This window comes from Musa acuminata, chromosome BXJ3-1 (genome assembly GCF_036884655.1).
Source record: "Musa acuminata AAA Group cultivar baxijiao chromosome BXJ3-1, Cavendish_Baxijiao_AAA, whole genome shotgun sequence".
Lineage (NCBI taxonomy): Eukaryota > Viridiplantae > Streptophyta > Magnoliopsida > Zingiberales > Musaceae > Musa > Musa acuminata.
Window position 1 is genome coordinate 44,464,831 of NC_088349.1, and position 21,436 is coordinate 44,486,266.

Below are 21,436 nucleotides of genomic sequence, written 5' to 3' on the forward strand. Positions count from 1 at the left end.
GCGCATCATCCTCTCCTGCGGCCTATTGCCCAATCGGTCAGTTGACTCCGTAACTCCGATATCCTTAGTGCAATACCCGCTCTTCTTGGCCTGATGCCCAAGTCCACGGCCCGAAGCCTTTTGTCGATACGTCGACCGATCCATCGGCCTAACGTCCAATCTTCTGACATGTTTCTCCGGCACAACATGATTTTTTCTGCTTTAATTGTCTCATCCTGATCGAAGCATCCTGCGTCACTCAAAATGCATATTAAAACATAAACACAATTATCAATTGGTTTCATCATCAAAATACGAGATTCAACAATCTCCCCCTTTTTGATGATGACAACCAATTGATGATGAAGTTAAACTTAACTCTCGAAGTTTAAACAAACTCCCCCTATCAATATGCCATATTGATATAACCTTGAATTCAAACTGAATTCAAGTCATTGCAATATTCATCATGAATACTTGCAACATGTCATCATGAACTTATGCATAAACTTATGCATAACATGTCATGTCATCAACATACTTCTCCCCCTTTGTCATTAACAAAAAGGAGAAGTACAACAATCAAGTGTTTGTTTTATAGGTTCAACTCATTGGATCAAAAACATAGTATCAAAGTTTATCATCATACAATTTTGAAGCTAGAAAATTTAGCAAGTATTACATCATGCTTAGAACATTCAAGCTATCAAGTTTTAGATATGCAAGTTTTATAGCATACAAGATAGCACTTTTAGTAATGTTCAAGATAGCAAGTTCTACATCATGCAAGCTAGCAAATTAGAGATGTTCAAGAAGGCAACTCTTGCTTCTTGAAATATGTAAATTTTGTCAACTTTGCTAGATGCGCAAGTTAGCATGTTTTGCTTCTTGAGATAGGCAAGATAGCACTTTTGGACTTTTTGTTTCTTAAGATGTTAAGTTCTTTTCCTTGCAATATGTAAGCTAGCAAATATTTGCTTCCTTTGCAAAGTTCATGTTTCTAAATTTTGCAAGATGAGCTAGCGGTATTTCTCCCCCTTTGTCAATGTCAAAAAGAAGGGAAGACCCTTTGCGTCAATTTTTTAATCATGACAAAGGTATATATCAATTTTATCATTATATTTTTAAATTAAAACATGCATATTTTTAAAATCATACATTTCATTTTTCATGCATGATATAAATAAATCAATCATCATTATAAGCATATCATACATGATATTCAAGCATTAAAATTTGTAAGCATTTATCAATATGTTGATCATGATATCAAACATTCATCATTTAAAGCATTCATGATACACATCATATGCAATACATCATGTACGTCATTATCATAAGTATTGCATGCATCATTACAAATTTATGAATATTTCATGCATTCATATCATCACATAAAGCATATCAAGAAGAATTAGTTGGGTGATGAGATAAACATTTCATGAATATAAGGAATTGTATAAGGATTATATCATGAAAGATTTAAACATGTGAATACCAAAAAACATGATTTCATTTAATTAAAATCGAGAGACAATAATGGAAATCAACATGATACACATTATTAATTCTTAACCACAGGTAGCACGATTTCATAAGGCATTTTTAATCAAGTTCATTATAGTCATACATCATTTTTAAAATCGGAAGACAATATGAAAATTATTTAGATATACATTTTTGCTTCTCAAGCACATACATAGAATTAATCATATTTGTTGTGCAAGCATTAGATTAATATTTTATTATATTTGTATATAATTTTCATGATCATTTTCAAATATTACTTAGAAGGATAAGCATGATTCCTAATTTTTTTTGCATTTTCATTACATTATACAATTAAAAATAAATAAATTTTCTAAAATAAATAAAAAAGAAAATGCATCATGGAAAGCATCAAGTAATTTCAAAATAAACCAAAGGCATTTTAATTACCTCAACGTCGAAGGCTGTTAAGGCATAGTTTGCCGCCTCGCTTTTGTTGATTTTCTTCTCGTCTTCGGAGGAGCTCGATTCATCCCACTTTGTGTTCTTCTTCTTTGACCTCTTCCTCTGTTCAAGTTCATTATTTATTTTAGATTTTTATTTAATAAACTTATTAAGATTTAGTGTTCAAAGTTCAAGTTCATCATTGTCCTCATCACTTAAGTCATCGCTCAAGTGGTATTCATTTGTCCGGAGTTCCAAATCCTTCCTGTTCTTTGGAAGGTTGTTTTGTTCATCATATTTATCATATGCATTGCGCACCATTTCATATGTCATCAATGAGCCAATAAGTTCTTCAAGTGAAAAAATATTTAAATCTTTTGTTTCTTGTATTGCCGTTACTTTTGATTCCCAAACTTTAGAAAGTGATCGTAAAACTTTACTAACAAGTTCAAAATTTGAGAAACATTTGCCAAGAGCTTTTAAACCATTGACGACATCCGTGAAACGGGTGTACATGTCAATAATGGTTTTGCTCGGCTTCATTCGAAAAAGTTCGTAAGAATGCACGAGAATGTTGATTTTGGACTCTTTCACTCGGCTAGTGTCTTCATGAGTGACCTCAAGAGTTCTCCAAATATCAAAAGCCAAATCACACATCAAAATGCGATTAAATTCATTTTTGTCAAGTGCACAAATCAAGGCATTAATAGCCTTTGCTTTTAAAGAAAAATACTTCTTCTCCAAAACCGACCATTCGTTCATCGGTTTAGAGAAAAGTTGAAAACCATTTTCAACAATATTCTATAAATCCAAATTCATATAAATCAAGAAAACTCTCATTCGAGTTTTCCATTAAGTGTAGTCCAATCCATTAAACAACGGTGGACGAACAACCGTAAAACCCACTTTAAAGCCATGAAGAGCCATTTCTCTGTGGTGTAAATCCAAAATGAGAAATACCGGGCTCTGATATCAATTGTTAGGATCAAGGGCACTAAGAGGGGGGGGGGGGAGGGTGAATTAGTGCAGCGGATAAAAACGTCAACTTCGTCAAATCTCTCGTACGATAAAAACCGTTTCTGACGTAAAACCGATTTCGAAAACTTAGCTTGAAAGCATACGTAAATGTATTGAAGGCAGTAAGCTATTGAAGGGGTTTGCAGTAAGGTAATAGCATGAGATAAAATGCAAACCAGAGAAGACGGGAGTTTATAGTGGTTCGGTCAATCGTGACCTACATCCACTCATCCGATTCCTCTTCCGTCGAGGCCACCAGCATCCACTAACGATCTTCCTTTACTAGGCGAAGATCAATCTCCTTCTTACACCCCTCTTCTCCTTTTACTGGGTTTAGGAGACAACCCTTACAAGCACTCACTCTCCTCTCTTAAACAGAATTCTAACACTTAAGCTAGAGGAGGGATTTCTTAACTGATTTCTATAGCTTTTCTTTCCTTTTTTGCTCTCTGTGCTTGTATATTTTACCCAGGGATTGGAGGGGTATTTATAGGCTCCAAACCAGTTTGAATTTGGAGCTCAAAACTGTCATCTCCCAGAATTCCAGGGTCTGGCGGTTGCACCGCCTGGCAGAGCTCGAAGACTGAGCCTCTGGGCGATGCCACCGCTTGTCAAGGATGGTTGCACCTCCTGCCAGAGCTCAGAGACTGAGTTCAGGCGGTACCACCGCCTGACTAGGGCGGTTGCACTGCCCAGCCAAAGCTCGGAGATCGAGCTTAGGTGGTTCCACCGCCTGTTAGGGGCGGTTGCACCGCCCAGTCTCGCTCGGAGACTGAGCCTTGGGCAGTGCCACCGCCGACCCAAGCGGTGCCACCTCTGGCCAAGAAATCTGGGTCCGAATGAGCTGATCCATTTAGCCCAATTTGGGTTTTTCAAGGGCCCAATTGCCCCAAGATTAAGTTAATGGGATCACCTCCCATTTCTAACTTAATCATCATGCTAACTACGAATTTCTTAAGACATTTATTGCGACTTGCTCCGGTGCGTCAATCGCTTCTTCCGGTGAGCTTCCGGCAAACTTCCGTCGATCATTCGATGAACCCTCGGTGATGCTCCTACGGACTTCCGGCAAACTCTTGGACTTGCGACGATCCACTTGGCGAGTTCCGACGAGCTTCTTTTGGCAAGCTCCTGGACTTCTCAGATTTGTTCCCGTAGAACCTCCGACGACCGTCCGGACTTCCGTCGAGCTCTCAAACTCCCAACGTGATCATAGTCTTGACTCCGAAGCAACTCCTACTACATGTCTTACTTCCATCATAGTTAATCCTGCACACTTAAAACAAAACTTCGATCGAGACAATTATTCCTAAGCAATTAACCAAGTTGTCCGGTATGTCATTGGTCCCTCGACGCTTCGTCCGATTCTTCGACGCATCGTCCTCTCCTGCGGCCTATTGCCCAATCGGCCAGTTGACTCCACAACTCCGATATCCTTAGCGCAATACCTTCTCTTCTTGGCCCGATGCCCAAGTCCATGGCCTAAAGCCTTCTGTCGATACGTCGACCGATCCATCGGCCCGACGTCCAATCTTCTGACATGTTCCTCCAGCACAACATGATTTTTCCTGCTTTAATTGTCTCATCCTGATCGAAGCATCCTGCGTCACTCAAAACGCAGATTAAAACATAAACATAATTATTAATTGGTTTTATCATCAAAATATGAGATTCAACAAAGATCAGACTTCTTCCCTTTCCATATCTCATATGGTGTAGACACTACCGACTTAGTTGGAACTCTGTTCAAAAGGTAAGCTGCAGTCTCTAGGGTATATCCCTAGAATAAGATGTGTAGGTCAACGAAACTCATCATGGACTGTACCATGTCTAATAGCGTACGATTTCTCATTTCAGACACACCATTGAGCTGAGGTGTATAAGGAGGTGTTCATTGGGATAATATCCCATGGTCCTTGAGGAATTGAGTAAAATTTATACTTAAGTACTCACCTTCTCGATCTGATTGAAGAGTCTTGATACCCTTTCCAATCTAGTTCTCCACTTTATTTTTATACTCTTTGAATTTCTTAAAGGCCTCAGACTTGTACTTTATTAAGTACATATCCATACCTTGAGAAATTATCACTAAAGGTAATGAAGTAGGAGTAACCACCAATGGCATGAGTTGCATATGACTTATAATCAAATGGATCTAGATATCCATCCTTTAGCAACTTTTAAATCGTTCTCTCATGGATGTGTACCTAGCCTACAATACCACAGGTATACACTATTTACCTCATCTCATTTCCTCTTGGACACACTTACATTCATGATATGTGGAGTAGTGTCTTGTATAAACAAACCATTATGTATTATTCCTCTAGCCAATCTCTTCGACTTTGCAAGAATCAATAACAAATTGCAGATATGATGAGCAATACTAGTATTAAATACCAATGCACTATCACAAAAATCTGACAATTGGAGATTGATCATGAATGTACTTGAAGCTTCTCCAAACTTCTGTTTCACTCTCTCTGCAAGGTATTCTTTGCAGTTCCTCTTCTAATGCCCATCTTTGCTATAGTGGAAGCATTGGCCTTTGTCCTTTACCGAGTCTTTCTTAGCAACCTTTGCTTTACCTGATCTGTCATTGCCCTTGCCCTTCTTAAGAGACTTTTCTGCTTTCCTTTTCTTTCTGTTCTCACCAGTGTAGAGAACTGGCTTCTCCTTTTTTATAGTGCTCTCTACCTCCCTCAACATATTGAGGAGGGAGAGTCACCTCAAGCTTGTTCATATTAAAATTCATTATGAATTATGAAAAGGAATCTGGTAGGGACTGAAGCATAAGTCCACACACAAGTTATCCTCTAGGACCATTCCTAGACCTATGAGTTTCTCTATTCACTCAATCATCTTTAGTATATGGTTCTGAACCGATGTCCCCTCAATCATCCTAGTGTGGAAGAGGCCCTTGGATATCTCATATTGTTGAGTCCATCCCTGTTCCTCAAACAATTTACGGACCTATAGGAGAATGGATCTGGCATCCATCTTTTCATGTTGTCTCTGTAACTTAGGAGTCATAGAGCCTAACATGTAACACTAAGCAAGAGTAGAGCCATCAATGTACTTCACATAGTGAGTGATCTCATCCTCGCTTGCCCCTTCCTCAGGCGTAAGCATCACCATACCAAGGACATACACGATTTTCTCCACCGTGAGAATAATTATCAAGTTGTGGTGCCAATCCGTATAATTTGAACTAGTGAGGCGGTTGATATCAAGTATACCACGTAAGGGATTTGAAAGCGATATTTTTTGAAAATAAAGATGAAGTAGAAATAAATAATATGCAGATTTTGTAAAAATAAATAATCAAGATATGAACTTCTATCTTAATATGCTCCCACTATTTTACTGGCGAGTTATGCGATACCCTTAGCATATGAAACGAAAGTCTCCGGTATACTTCTAGTGGGGATTAGGATCCAATCAGTGTCTTAGTGTAACCTCGAGGGACTCGACTAATCACACTAAGCCCAAAAGGTAGGCAACTCTTGTCGATCACAACTCCTTATGATTCCTATCCTATTCGACCTCTGAATCACCATGATCTCGAGGGACTCGACCAACCATGATGCTCGGTTAAGTCAACACTATCGTTATAAGATGAGTCTGATTCGATGATATACCCTCAAGGGACTCGACTAAGCATACCATGCCCTCAGGTCACTGATGACATCTCTATGTTGTAGGAAAGATAGTGAATCGCGATATAGGTGAGCCTCGAGGGACTCGACCAACTCAACCTATATCGGAAATCAGTTCCTACCTATAACGATGCAAGGCCACGTGGATCAATCTAATTGTCTTACGTTTATCGACTTAATATTATCAAGAGAGGGGTTTCTATGATTTGGTATCTTAATATGACATGTCACACATATACATATTTAAAATATATCTAAATCACATGCAAATATATATACATATCTAGTATATGTATAAGCAATCACACAAGATGATCATGGATCGCAATCTAATGTGATCAGGCCCGAGCCAGTAGGCCTAATCACTCACATCAAGATCTATGTGTATAATGGTATATCTCCATGCCCTGTGATCGTCCATCTCATCCTCGTCGGTTCCGTCAACATCTCGATGCATCTCCATGCATCGCAATCGTTCGTCTCATGGGTCCCGCTATCACATCCACGCTCCAACTATGCCTCCTCATGTGATTACAACTTAATCATAGACATGTAGACTCGACAATAAACGAAAAATATACTGGAGGCTTGCAGGTCCCAATAATAATAATCACAAGTACACACATCACACGGTTCATGATCATTCATCCACACATCATACATCACATGTATAAATCATCATCATGTAGGACTACTAGATAATAATAAAAAATAATAATCAATTAAAATTTTTAATTAATTAATATTTTTGAAATCATGGATATATAGGAAATTTTTTGAATTCTAAGGGGGTATTTTCATAATTTAGACAAAAGGATAGAATTAGAATTTTTTCAATTTCGAGGGACAAAACTATCTTTTCCCAGAAATCCCTAAGCCCCTTTCCCCTACTGTAGCCGCCACCAGGTGCGGTGGAGGGCGGGAGCGTTGCCCCTGCAGGTGGGCGGCGCCGCCTCTGCGGGCGGTTCTGCCCCGTCGAGCGACCCCCCTACAGGGGGGTTTTGCCCGTGGGAGCAGCGACGCCTCATCCCACGGGAGAAGCGGCCGCAAGCGCCACTGCCCCGTGGCGCCTCTGCTCGCGGGCTGCCAGCCTTGCCAGCCGCAAGCCTACTGCAAGCAGGCTGTCGGCCGACTACTGTAGGCATAGTGCTTGCATATGCACCGGTGTTGTGCTGCCTTGCTGCGGCTGCTGCTGTAGGTGGCTGCAGACACATAGATCGAGGGTAGCAACTATTGCTGCACTTCCTTGCTTTTGCATCAATAATTTTGACGTCAAAAGTTTCTCCAAAACATAACACACGCAGTTCAAAACCAATCTATCGCACGAACAGCCTGGCTCTGATACCACTGTTGGAAAATCTTGGGGGCAATATCACATGCATAGCAGAAGAACAAAAAAAATAAAATCTCCTATTTCCAAAGAGATGTTCATCGTCGTACGAAGATTGGTGCACAAAAATCTGTGAAACAAACTATGTATAAAATAGATTGTGTTTCCTAGGGAGATCGTATATCCCTGTTTCCTTGCTCTAGGAGAGGGTGAAGGAGGTCAAGCGTTCTCTTCTCTAGCCTCTAGCGGTGATCTACATAGTAGTGTTGCGACGTCACTCCTCAAAACTCCAAGCCTGCTCTGAGGTAGAGAAGGGGAGGAGAATAGGAGAGGCAAGCAAAAGCTCTAGCCTATGAACCACTGAATCTCTCTTATTTATAGAGGTCCCATGTCAAACCCTAATGGATGCTCCCCTATTGCGTATTGGATCTGCATCCAATTACCCAAGCCTCTTAGATTAGTGGATCACTATCCAATAATCTCTTATGGGCTCTTTATTGGTTCTCATCCATAGGATCCAATAATTCAGGGGATTATTGGATATCCAATAAGACAGGGGCTCCAGCGAATATCTCATATCCAAACCTCTACTCATCGTAATGCCTACCATATATGTGTGACCCTCTAGGCCCAATATAGAGCTAACCGTGAGTCATACCTGTCAGAACTTCTTCTGGCTCAGTGAATTATTATCTCCATAATAATTCATTCGACTCATCGACTACGGATGTACTAGGCCACTACACTGTAGGCCCTAGACGATACAGGGGAATCCAATCCATTGAACCTGTATGTCTTTAGTTACCATATACCTATAGTCCCTCATCCATCTAATATCCCAGAGACCGTATACCAGGCATGGTGCTATCAGACCCATACGGTTTCAACTCGAGTCTCGCTCTAATCGGATTCTCTCAGAGAACTCTTTCTCTCTCAATCCGAATAACCCTGACCAGAGATTTGTCTAAGCAAGAATACATGAGATATTCCTCTCATGATGCCGAGAGTGGATGATCCTCTATCGACACTCAATAGCCCTCGTAAGGTCGACTATCACTCCCAATGACCAGTTGTACTGGATCTAGGACATCCAAACCTATAAGTCCAGTATCAAAGAATGAAGCACTTATATAGGATATTCTTAGTGTCTCAAGTCTAAGGACCAAATACATCGTTGGGACTATGAAATTGCTATATGACAATAAGGCATCATCAACCATATAGTATTATGTAAGCGGATCAATAAGTGAACTCATTCTCCAATGAGCACTTGTACTGTATCCCTAGTGTCCCCACACGAGCAGCTATGAGATTAGCTACATCCATCATATAGACGGGTATATAGCACACCAATCTATTCAGTTATCTCGATGTCCCTCTCGAGTAACCTATGACTAGGATTATTTAGGATCTGTGTTTAACGACGAATTAGTCTTATTATCGTGATCTCCTCACGATCTGATTCCCATTGCACAGATCTAAGAATATCACAATATATACATGCATATATGTAATAGTCAATATAAAGTGATAAATACCAAAATATAATAAGTAAAAAGATTCTATGTCAAGTCATACGTGTCATCACTCACGTGATTGGCTTGTTCGGCACCGATAACTAGCAAGAACTGCTTTCTAGCAAGAGTTTGAAGTCCCTTCTCGTTGATATGACCAAGTCTCTTGTGCCAAAGATCTATACTTTCACCCTTTTGAATTGCATTGATCACTTCTTTGTGTAGCTTAGCTTCCATGACATAAAAAGAGTTAAGCTTCTTTCCTCTTGCTACAATTAGAGAACCTTTAGTGAGTTTCTATTTGTTTTCACCAAAATAGTGTATAAATCTCTCATCATCATGTTTTTCTGTAGATATCAAGTTAAGACGAATATCTAGAACATGCCTAACATCTTTGAGTATCAATTTGATCTCAATACAGGTCTCGAAGCAAATATCTCCAACACCTACAATCTTAAATGTACCACTATTTTCCATTCTGACATTACCAAAATCACCAGTAGTGTAAGATATGAAGAAATCACCATAATAAGTAACATGAAATGAAACACCAGAGTCAATTACCTAGTTACTATCCTGAGCTGTAGGGTTAACACAACCGTCATCACAAATAATAATGATATTACCTTCAGTAGCAACTGTATTGGTCTCTTTCTCATTTTTCTTCCTTTCATTCTGTTCTCGTTTCGAAAACCTACATTCTTTCTTCATATGACCTGACCTGTTACAGTGGAAACATTTGATATCTCTTCTAGACTTGGATCTTCCTTTATAACCATATGGATTTCTACTATGACTTCTTTCACGTCTTTCTTGTTTTTCAGTAACAAATGCACCAGAAGAAGATTCACCCTATTCTTTCCTTCTAGCATCTTCATATAGTAAACTGTCTTTAACTATATCTATAGTTAGAGTCTTCTCTGGCGTGGAGTTACAAATTATCACAACATATGTTTCCCAACTTTATAGTAAAGAGCTGGGAAGTAATAATCCTTGCATCTCATCATCTATATTCATTTTCATAGCAACAAGCTTGTTTGCAAGACTCTGAAATAGGCTTATATGCTCAACAATGTTATCATCATCTTTATACTTCAAATTTACAAACCTTATGAGGAGAGAAATTCTACTTCAATTAATAAGCTTGACGGTATGAGATCTCTTTTGGAGACTTCCATGAGTTAATTTGATGGTTCTTCCACCTCTCTAATGGAAGAAGGCACCAATAGGCATTGGATGATGCCTTAGTCATTTATTTATGGACGATTGAATGATTCATCATCCAGTAGAGTTTAAATAAATGAAACTCATTCATTATTCAGGAAATATATGAGACAAAAAAAATAGAGTCGAAGATTGAATGGTTTATTCTGGCTTAAAATTCATGATTTTTTAGTTTATTATTACCATTATTATATATTTTTTAGTTTATTACAAGACTAAACATTATTTTTTGATGATATTTCGAATCCTCTAATTGATTTAGAGAGAATTATTCATAACTATATTTATTTTGATTAAATGAAAGAATATTATGTTAGGATCAAGAGCACTAAGAGGAGGGGGGGGGGGGGGGGGTGGGCGGGGGTGGTGGTGAATTAGCGCAGCGGAAAACTTTTGACGATTTAAAACGATGTTCATACGATGAAATCGTTTTCGACATAAAACTATTTTCGGAAACTTAACTTGAAAGCGAGTTCGTAAAGGAGTGCAGTAAAAGTAATGAGGAAGTAAAGCACATATGGAGGTTTGCAGTAAGGTAAGCAGCAAGAACAAATGCAAACCAGAGAGCACCGTAATTTTAGAGTGGTTCGGTCAATCTTGACCTACATCTACTTTTGGCTTCCTCCTCCGACGAGGTCACCGATGTCCACTAGAGGCCTTCCTTCAGTAGGCGAAGGCTAACCACCCTTTTACAATTTCACTCATTTTGACAGGCTTAGGAGACAACCCTTACAGAATTTTCACTCCTCTCTTGAATGATCGAAACTTGGAAGAAAAGAGGGAGGAGAACTTTTAGCTTATACAACATTTTTGAGCTCTAAAAATCACAAAGTAAGATTGGATTTTCGGTGCCCCTTCATGCAGGAAAGGGTGGGATTTATATAGGCCCCAAATTGGTTTAAATTTGGAGTTTAAAAATGTCATATCCCGGATTTTCAAGGTCCTGGCGGTACACTGCCATAACTAGGCGATATTACCTCTCAGAGACTGAGCTCAGGCAGTACCACTACCTGACAGGGGCGGTACAACCGCCCAGTCTCACTCGGAGACTGATCCCAAACGGTACCACCGCCTGACAAGCGCGGTACCACCACCCAATCTCACTCGGAGACTAAGCCCAAGCAGCACCACCGCCTGACTTGGGCGGTTGCACCTTCGGCCAAGAAATCTGGGTCCGAATGGGCTGATCCATTCGGCCCAATTTGGGTCTATAAAGGGCCCAATTGCTCCCAAATTAAGTTAATGAGATTACCTCCCATTCCTAGCTTAATCTACATGCTAACTACGATATTTCTTAAGACATTTACTACAACTTGCTCCGGTGCGTCAATCACTTCTTCTGGCAAACTTCCGGCGAACATTCGACGAACCCTCGGCGATGCTCCTGTGGACTACCAACAAACTCCTGGACTTATAACGATCCACTTGGCGAGTTCCGACGAGCTTCTTTGGCAAACTCCTAGACTTCTCGGATTTATTCCCGCAGAACCTCCGACGACCGTCTGGACTTCCATTGAACTCTCAAACCCCTAACGTGATCATGGTCTTGACTCCAGCGCAACTCCTGCTGCATATCTTACTTCCATCGTAGTTAATCCTATACACTTATCTCAACATATGGATTAGATAACAAATGACACTTGACTTCATCATCAAAATTCGAGATTCAACAATCTCCCCCTTTTTGATGATGACAATCAAATGATAACAGAGTTAATCTTAACTCCCCCTATCTATATGCCATACTTGAGATAAGTCATTCTTAAATTCAAAGCCTTTGAATTCAAGAGACATTAAGAAGTTAAGATCGTTTAACCTTATCAATACTCCCATCATGATTCCTATCATGATGTATTTCTCTGAAAATGATGTCAAGGCTTGACATCCATTTTTAGGCTTTACATTTCAAATGTGAAAGATAGCAATCGTAGCAATTCATCATATGGTAAGATATCAACATGAAAAACTATGATGTAAGTTCTTGATATCTTAACATAATACAAACGTTTCAAGTGTTTAGCAATCATAGCATTTCAACACATGACAAGATATCAATTTGTAGAATTGCGATGTATGCTCTAGATATCTTAACATAGTGCAAATATGGCAATAACATAGTGCAAATATGGCATAGTGCAAATATGGCAATAATAGCAATTCTATCACCAATTTATCATATATTTCTATGCAAGCTTTTGATATCTTAACATAATTCAAATTCAAATATGGCACTCATAGCATCAATTTATATAGCATTAAATTCAAATATGGCACTCATAGAATCAATTCATATATTTCTCATTCAAATATGGTACTCATAGTATCAATTCATATATTTCTCCCCCTTTGTCATAAAAAAAAAGAGAACAATATTAGCAAATTTTAACTAGGTTTATGTCATTTTTCAATAATGAGTGATAGGATACTAATTATACAAACATCTCAAGGAAAACATGACATGGAGATATTAAAGTATCTCGAATGAAGTTATTATCTTTTTGCATGAAGGAGGAAAGCCATTTGTAAGCTTACTCGAATGAAGTTAAAATTGATAAGATATTAAAGTATGCTTTATTTTTATAAGAATCAAGATATGTGTGTGAATCAAATCCTTACACGTAAAACTATTTCTCAAAAGATATAAGAAGGAATCGTTAAATCCATTTCTCGAAAGATATTTTTCACATGATAAGTCTATGATAGATGCATTTGCTAGTTGATTCCATATGTCAAAAATCAATGATGTGAATCCAAAACTTGATATGACATATGTTTATTAAGTCCGGAAGAGAATAATGTATCAAGAAAATCCGATTGTTAGGATCAAGAAGATTCGAAAATGAAATTTAACACTTTCATACATTCGGATGAGGTTTTGCTATAGATTTTCAAATTAAAAAATAAAGATAAAACATGCTTATTATCATGGAAATTTTTGTATCCAAAATACATAATTTTTAACATGTAATTAAGGCATATAATTATGTAAAATCATCATAGCAATTAAGTGATTTGATCATTAAATCAAAAAAGTCTAAAAAATAATCTTAACAAGTTCAGGCATTCGGACATATTAACATTCCTAATTCTCTTCTAATGAAATCAAATTGTTCGTCACTTAGAGGTTTTGTAAAAATATCAGTAGTTGATGCTTAGTATCATTGAACTCTATGATTACATCATGATTAGTGACATGATCTCGTATAAAGTGATGTCTAATATCAATATATTTTGTTCTTGAGTGTTGAATGGGATTCTTTGTTAAACATATTGCACTTGTGTTATCACATTTAATGGGAATATTTTTAAGATAGACTTTATAATCTTCTAAGGTGTTTTTCACCCACATAACTTGTGCACAGCATGCACTAGCTGCAATATACTCAGCTTCGTTTGTTGATAGTGCAACCGAGTTTTGTTTCTCAAATGACCAGGAAACAAGGGAATGTCCGAAAAATTGATATGTTCCTGATGTGCTTTTTCTATCTAGTCTACACCCAGCAAAATTCACATCAGCATAAGCAATTAACACAAAATTCTCGAATTTTGGATACCATAATCCTAGATTTATGGTACCTTTTGTTGGGAAATCTTGGGGGCGACATCACATGCATAGTGGAAGAATAAGAGAACAAAAATCTCCAATTCCCAAAGAGATGTTCGTCGTTGTGCGAAGATTGGTGTGCAAAATCCGTGAAACTGAAAAAACTACGTATATAGTAGATTGTGTTATCGAGGGAGATCATATATCCCTATTTCCTTACAGATCTTTAGGAGACGGTGAAGGAGGTCAAGCATCCTCCTCTCTAGCGGTGATCTACACAACAGGGCTACGACGACGCTCCTCAAAACTCCAAGCCTGCTCTGAGGTGGAGAGGGGAAGGAGAATAGGAGAGGCAAGCAAAGGCTCTAAATCCCTCCTATTTATAGATGTCACTTGTCAAACCCTAATGGATCCTCCTCTAGTGGGTATTGGATCTGCATCCAATAACTCAAGCCTTTTAGATTAGTGCATCTCTATCCAATAATCTCTCATGGGCTCTTATTGGATCTCGTCCATGGGATCCAATAATTTAGGGGCTTATTCGATATCCAATAAGACAAGGGCTCCATCGGATATCTCATATCCGAACCTCTACTCATCGCAATGCCTACCATATGTGTGTGACCCTCTAGGCCCAATATCGAGCTGGCCATGAGTCATACCTGTCAGAACTCCTTCTAACTCAGTGAATTATTATCTCTGTAATAATTCACTCGATTCATCGACTACGGACGTACTAGGCCACTACGCCGTAGTCCCCAGATGATACAGGGGAATCCAATCAATTGGACTTGTCTGTCCTTAGTTATCGTGTACCTATAATCCCTCATCTATCTAATATCCCAGAGACCGTATATCGAGCATGGTGTTGTCAGACCCAAACGGTTTATACTCGAGTCTCGCTCTAATCGGATTCTCTCGGAGAACACTTTCTCTCTCAACTCGAATGACCCTGGCCAGGGATTTGTTTATACCACTCGGACTACGGAATCGCTGTCTGACAATAAGGCATCATCAACCATCTAGCATTCCATAAGTGGATCAATCAGTGAACTCATTCTCCAATGAGCACCTGTATTGTATCCCTAATGTCCCTACACTAGCAACTATAAGACCAGCTGCATCCATCATATGGATGCGTATACAGCACACAAGTCTATTCGGTTATCACGATGTCCCTCTCTAGTAACTTATGACTCGGATTATTTAGGATATGTGTTTAAAGGTGAATCGATCTTATTTTCGTGATCTCATCACGATCTGATTCCCATTACACAAATCCAAGGACATCATAATATATATGTGCATATATGCAATAATTATAAAGTGATATATGCCAAAATATAATAAGCAAAAAGATTCTGTATCAAGTCACACGTGCCATCACTCACGTGATTGGTTTGCTAGACACCTATGACTAGCAATCTCCCACTTGACCTAATGTCAATCACCTATGTGTCTGATCCCCATCAGACCCTTGTGATGCTCAAAGACAATCTGAGACAACGGCTTTGTTAGTGGATCTGCAATGTTATCTTCGGATGGAACTCTTTCTACTACTGCATCTCCTCGGGTTATGATCTCTCTGATAAGGTGGAACCTTCTCAGAATATGCTTAGATTTCTGATGAGACCTAGGTTCCTTCGCTTGAGCAATTGCCCCATTGTTGTCACAATATAAGGAGATCGGCTCCTCGCTACCCGGTATGACTCCCAAATCTGTGATGAACTTCTTCACCCAAACTCCCTCCTTTGTTGCATTTGATGCAGCAATATACTCCGCCTTTGTGATCGAGTCAGCAATAGTATCTTGCTTGGAACTCTTCTAGCACACTGCTCCTCCATTCAAGGTGTACACGTACCCTGAATTTGACTTGTTGTCATCAACATCAGACTGAAAACTTGAGTCTATGTAGCCTTCAACCTTAAGGCTACTACCTCCATATACTAGTAAAAGATCCTTAGTCCTTTTCAAGTACTTAAGGATACACTTTACTACTTTCTAGTGCTCCAAGCGTGGATCCGCTTGATACCTGTCTCATGACACTCAAAGCATGTGCTATATCAGGCCTAGTACATAGCATGGTATACATGATAGACCCTATTGCTGAGGCATAAGGTATCATATCCATGTTCGCCCTTTCTTCTGGAGTATTTGAGGACATACTCATAGAAAGCAATATCCCATGTCTCATCGGCATGAGACCTCTCTTGGAATTTTTCATGCCAAACCTTTTGACAATGGTTTCTATGTACCTGGATTGGGACAAGCCAAGCATCATCTTGGATTTATCTCTATAGATTCTAATCCCCAAGATATAGGATGCTTCCCCAGAGTCTTTCATGGAGAAGTGTCTAGATAACCAAGCCTTTACTGTGGATAGCATTCCTACGTCATTCCCAATGATCAGGATGTCATCCACATATAACACCAAAAAGGTGATAGCGCTCCTACTTACCTTCCTATACACACAAGGCTCATCTTCGTTCTTAACGAAGTCATAAGATATGATTGCCTTATCAAATCTTATGTTCCAACTTCGGGAAGCTTGCTTTAGTCCATAAATGGATCTAAGCAACCTACACACCTTATCTGGGCAGTTCTTGGACACGAATCCCTTAGGTTGTATCATATACACCTCCTCCTCGAGGTTTCCATTGAGGAATGCAGTTTTCATATCCATCTGTCATATCTCATAATCATAGTGTGCTGCAATAGCCAAGAGAATTCTGATGGATTTTAGCATTGCTATGGGTGAGAAGGTTTCATCTTAGTTAACACCTTGCCTTTGACGATACCCCTTAGCCACTAGCCTTACTTTATAGGTCTCTACCTTTCAATCTACTCTGATTTTTTTTCTTAAAGATCCACTTGCAACCGATGGGTACAATACCTTCGGGCGCATCAACTAGGTTTTAAATCTTGTTGGAGTACATAGAATCCATCTCAGAATTTATGGCTTCTTGCCACTTCCCGGAGTCTATACTCATAATAGCCTCCTTGTAGGTCTGAGAATCAATATCCTCAACATCTTCTCTTCTAATATGTCTCACATATCTCTCAAGAGGATGAGATACTCTATCAGACCTACATAAAGTTGAAACTTGTGTATTAGGTACTTGAACATACTTGATCTGTAGAGTGGTGCTTGAGCTTGGTTCTCCAACCTCGCTCAACTCTATCATTCTCCCACTATCTCTGCCAAGAATGTGTTCCTTCTCAAGGAACACTACTCTCTTAACTACAAAGACCTTTTGGTCCTCAAGATGATAGAAATAATACCCACAAGTTTCCTTGGGGTATCCCGCAAATTTGATCGAAGAGTTTTGATACTCTTTCCAGTCTGGTTCTCCACCTCATTCTTATACTATTTGAATTTCTCAAAGGCCTCGGACTTGTACTTCATTAAGTACACATATCCATATATTGAGAAATCATCAGTAAAGGTAATGAAGTAGGAGTAACCACTAATGATATGAGTTGACATAGGTCCACATACATCACTATGTATGAGTTCCAACAGCTCAGTGGCTCTCTCTCCAGTTCCACTAAATGGAGAGTTGGTCAGTTTTCCACGAAGGCAAGGCTCGCAAGTTGCATATGACACATAGTCAAATGGATCTAAATATCCATCATTTAGCAACTTTTGAATCTTTCTTTCATGGATGTGACCTAGCCTACAATGCCACAGGTATGCACTATTCATCTCATCTCATTTCCTCTTGGACACATTTACATTCATGATATATACCTAAAGCTTCATCAAGCTTTTGTTTCGCCCTTTCTGCAAGGTACTATTTACAGTTCCTTTTCCAGTGCCCATCTTTACCATAGTGGAAGCACTGGCCTTTGTCCTTTGCTAGGTCTTTCTTAGCAACCTTTGCTTTACCTAGTCTGCCCTTGCCCTTTCCCTTCTTAAGGGACCTTTCTGCTTTCCTTTTCTTTCTGGTCTCACCAGTATAGAGAACTGGATTCTCTTTCTTAATAGTACTCTCTACCTCCCTCAACATATTGAGGAGCTCTCGGAGAGTCACCTCAAGCTTGTTCATATCAAAATTCAATATGAACAATGAAAAGAAATCTAGTAGGGACTGAAGCATAATGTCCACATACAAGTTATTCTCTAGGAACATTCCTAGACCTATGAGTTTCTCTATCCACTCAATCATCTTTAGGACATGGTTCTGAATCGGTGTCCCCTCAGTCATCCTAGCGTGGAATAGGCTCTTGGATATCTCATATCGCTGAGTCCTTCCTTGTTCCTCAAACAATTTGCAGACATGTAGGAGAATGGATCTGGCATCCATCTTTTCATGTTGTCTCTATAACTCAGGAGTCATAGAGTCCAACATATAGCACTGAACAAGAGTGGAGTCATCAATGTACTTCACGTAGCAAGCAATCTCATCATCGCTTGCCCCTTCTTCGGGCTTAGACATCATTGTATCAAGGATATATACGATTTTCTCCACCGTGAGAATAATTCTCAAGTTACGGAGCCAATCCGTATAATTTGGACCAATGAGGCGGTTGATATCAAGTATGCCACATAAGGGATTTGAAAGTGACATTTTCTGAAAATAAAGATGCAGTAGAAATGAATAACATACAGATTTTGCAAGAAATAAACTATCAAGATATGAACTTCTATCTTAATATGCTCCCACTATTTTACTAACGAGTGACACAACAACCTCAGCACGTGAAACGGAAGTCTCCGGTAGACTTCTAGTGGGGATCAAGATCCAATCAACGTCTTAGTGTAACCTCGAGGGACTCGACCAATCACACTAAGCCTAAAAGGTAGGCAACTCTTGCCGGTCATAACTCCTTGTGATTCCCGTCCTATTTGGCCTCCGAATCACCATGGTCTCAAGGGACTCGACCAACCATGATGCTCGGTTAAGTCAACACCTTCATTACAAGATGAGTCTGATTTGATGATATACCCTCGAGGGACTCGACCAAGCATACCATGTCCTCAGGTCACCAGTGACATCTCTATGTCGTAAGCAAGATAGCGAATCGCGATATAGGTGAGTCTCGAGGGACTCGACTAACTCAACCTACACCAGGAATCGGTTCCTACTTATAACGATGGAAGGCCACGTGGGTAAATCTAATTGTCTTACGTTTACCGACTTAATATTATCGAGAGAGATGTTTCTATGATTTAGTCTCCTAATATGACATGTCACACATATACAAATTTAATATATATCTACATCGCATGCAAATATATATACATATCTAGTATGTGTATAAGCAATCACACCAGATGATCATGGACCATAACCTAATGTGATTAGGCCTGAGCTAGTAGGCCTAATCACTCACATCAAGATCTGTGTGCAACAGTGCATCTCCATGCCCTGTGATCGTCCATCTCGTCCTCGTCGGTTCTGCCGATATCTCGATGCATCTTCATGCATCGCGATTGTCCGTCTCGTGGGTCCCGCAATCGCATCCACGCTCCCGCTGTGCCTCCTCATGTGATTACAACTTAATCATAGGCACGCAGGCCTGACAATAAACGAGAAATATAATGGAGGCTCGTAGACCTCAATAATAATAATCACAAGTACACACATCACACGGTCCATGATCATCCGTCCACACATCATACATCACATGTATAAATAATCATCATCATGTAGGACTACTAGATAATGATAAAAATAATAATCAACAAAACCTTTTAATTAATTAGTATTTTATGAAATCAGGGACATATAGGGAATTTTTGAATTCATAGGGGTATTTTTATAATTTGGACAAAAGACAGAAACTAGAATTTCTCAAATTCACAGGGGCAAAACTATCTTTTTTGCCAAAAACCCTAAGGCCCTCATCCTCCCCTACTGCTGCTGTTGCCGACACCGCTGCCATCCTGTTGGCGACGGGCTGTGCGGCGCAGGGCGGGGTTGTTGCCCTCGCATGCAGGCGGCACGCCCGTTGGCGGTACTGCCCCTACAGCTGGGCGCCCCCGCCGGCATTGCTGCCTCCGCGGGCGGGCTCCCTTGTGGGTGCCGCCCCCTCCGTGGGCGGTTCTACCCATGCGGCAATGTCCGCAGGCGGTGTTGCCTCGCCGGGTGGTCACCCTTGCGGGGTTTTTGCCCGCGGGAGCAGCGGCCACAAGCGCCGCTGCCCTACTGTCACAGACAAACTTCTAAACAGGGTGTTTGATATAATGCTTATGTATGTCTATGTCTTTTGGTATGTTCATGCTTTGCACGGCATGTAGAGGGATGGCAGAAGGCTTAATAGTCCCATTTTAGTTAAGTTGGTGGCCGCTTTAGGCTTGTAAATAAAGGTTGTGTCATGTGAACACGTGTGAGAGATTTTCGGTCTGTAATGGACCATTTTACCCTTTGTTGTGCAACTGTTCAGAGCTTGTAAAGTCTGTTTGTAATTTGCATTGTCTATGAAGGTGTTTTTCGGACATGTTTGCTTGTGGATCCCGAGTGAGGCGTTTTCTCTATCATGTTCTCTCAAATGTGGGTCCTAAGAGACCATGGGAGGCTTCGGGTAGGCTGACCTTTGCAGATGGACACGCAAGGGTGCCGCACGACTTAGGCAAAACCAGCTAAGTCCGTGACAGATGGTATCAGAGCAGGACAAGCACTCATAGAAACACTTAGCATGCAAATGTGGGGGACCTAGCGGGGCCGCGTTGAAGGCAATCAGCACATGCACGATCGTTTGGGGGAAAACGGGCATGGAGATGTAGGGAAAAGGAGTCGCTCGGAGGAGCGAGCATCTGAGATTGGTATTCAGAGGAATGGCCAACCCTTCGCGCAAGAGGCACCACGAGAACAGACAAGCTTGGAAGAATGCGAAGCGCACAAAGGTTGGGATGGCTGAGTTTGAGCTACGGCTCAACGTTGACAACTATACTTGATGGTGCTCAAGGCAAGCGAGGCGCTTGATAAAGGATGAGACCATGCAAGGTGGAATGAGTTGCTCAACGACCAAAAGAGTTATGCAAAACTCATAGAGGTGAGGGGAAATTGCTAACTCGAAGAATTTGGTACTCATGCATGGGCTTGTATGCGGACGATAGAATGTTCGCAGCCATCCCAAGGCGACCGAAACTCGGCGCCATGGAGCATTAAAACTTTCTCTTCGGCATGAGAAGGGTACGTCCGTAGAAGGCTGAAGGGTGCAACTAGTTCAGCATGTTACTAGGCCTTGAGGGGTGCACCGGGGGCTGTATTAACGTGGAGTCGCAATCTAG